The following is a 2,041-nucleotide window of genomic DNA, read 5'->3' as shown; positions in this document are numbered from 1 at the left end:
AACTTTAAATCTCGCAGTCAATGACATGTTTATCCTCGGGAGCATCAATGGCTGAATAACTATGGCATGATGTGCTAACGCATTGAGTAAAGGCCAATCCAGAAAGAAAACTTCGTGAACGACTGTCTTGTGAAAAAAATGTACCTTCATTCGAACCCATCAAGAGAAACAAGTTCAAAACAATGTCGTCCATCGCTGTTTCTCGAAGGATTGAAACAACAAAGAAAGAAATCCAATACAAGTCAACAAGTGGGTTCATTTTGAAAGTATTCACCAAAACACGGCAACAAGAAAGACGTTTGCATTAGTGACCTTATGTCCTATCCCCTGTCTCCAACTCCATATTCCATAGCAACAGTTGATGGATATTTTATAAAACAAATAAAGTTTAAAGAATGAATTATTGATAAAAAATATTGAAAATGGAAAGCTTCCTCCATCAAATGAATGTGTTCTAATTTAGGATAGAATTGCTCCTTTTATATGAAAGAAGTACCTCTACAATGGAAACTATATCAGAATGTATTTTCCAGAATGAGGCAATATTTAGCACAGGCACATATGCTGACAAACTCATTATTATTATTATTATTATTATTATTATTATTATTATTATTATTATTATTATTATTATTATTATTATTATTATTATTATTATTATTATTATTATTAGCCAAGCTACAACCCTAGTTGGAAAAGCAAGATGCTATAAGCCCAAGGGCTCCAATGGGGGAAAATAGCCCGGTAAGAAAAGGAAATAAGGAAATAAATAAATGATGTGACCAAATTAACAATAAATAATTCTAAAAACAGTAACAACGTCAAAACAGATATGTCCTATATAAACTATTAACAACGTCAAAAACAGATATGTCGTATATAAACTACAGTATAAAAAGACTCATGTCAGCCTGGTCAACATAAAAACATTTGCTCCAACTTTGAACTTTTGAAGTTCTACTGATTCAACTACCCGATTAGGAAGATCATTCCACAACTTGGTAACAGCTGGAATAAAACTTTCAGAATACTGTGTAGTATTGAGCCTCATGATGGAGAAGGCCTGGCTATTAGAATTAACTGCCTCCCAAATCGGCCGAGTGAGACCGTAGAGGCTGTGGTGGTAGGTTCATAATTTATGGACTGAATATTCACCGTCCCATAGACTGGAAAACATTTCTCAGAAATGACGACAACAAGAAATCTTTCATCAGTCTACCACATCGCCACTGGGACTCTGATGATATGACAAAAAGTATCATTAAAGAAACCTACGATCTTCACTGAGGAAGGTCAAGCTGACAGTAGCTGAGGGAAAGGCTTTCAAACAGCAATTGCCTGATGCATATTCCAGCCACGAAGAAACTGATGCCATTCTTATCATTTATAGCAATTACATTCAGAACAAACTACCACACATCAAGGCGGTGAGACTTAGGCCAAAGGACAATGATATTTTTTTTTTATTCTTCTCTGTTATGCTGAATCTTTCATTCACCATCCTCCTAAATATGGGATAACGACTCATTAGCATTAACTAGTTAGCAGAAAATGATTCTCAAGACCACATTACAGCCCTTCAGTCTCTTCATGCCTTCACTGTGTACTCAGCATCCAAAGGCAAGGGAAAAATAAGATCAATCAAACTTTTGAGCCAAATTCAAAGTCCATGGATATTTATGCTAAAGTAGGGAAGCAATGGGTTCTTGATGGTGTGGATGATATGAGATGAATTGAAGAATCAACATGCCATTTGTATGGTTTTGGTTATAGAATAAAGACAGTTAATGGAACCCGATAAATAAAGGTCAAGAAACTCAGTAGATCAACGATAGTTACGGGTATACGGCCGGCAGTCACTTTTGATCTTTCCAAAGTTTCCCGCATACAAAAGAGTTCTTGTGCAGTATGTGATAAGAGTTAATGACCAACTGTGCGTATGGAGTAGAGTTCATGAACAATATCCGGAATGACCATATCCTCAGGAGTTTGGTTTCCACATAAATTCTGACAGATATAAACTTGAACCGTTATGGTTTGA

The sequence above is a fragment of the Palaemon carinicauda genome, chromosome 40, assembly GCF_036898095.1.
Source record: "Palaemon carinicauda isolate YSFRI2023 chromosome 40, ASM3689809v2, whole genome shotgun sequence".
Lineage (NCBI taxonomy): Eukaryota > Metazoa > Arthropoda > Malacostraca > Decapoda > Palaemonidae > Palaemon > Palaemon carinicauda.
This window is presented reverse-complemented; position numbering follows the sequence as displayed.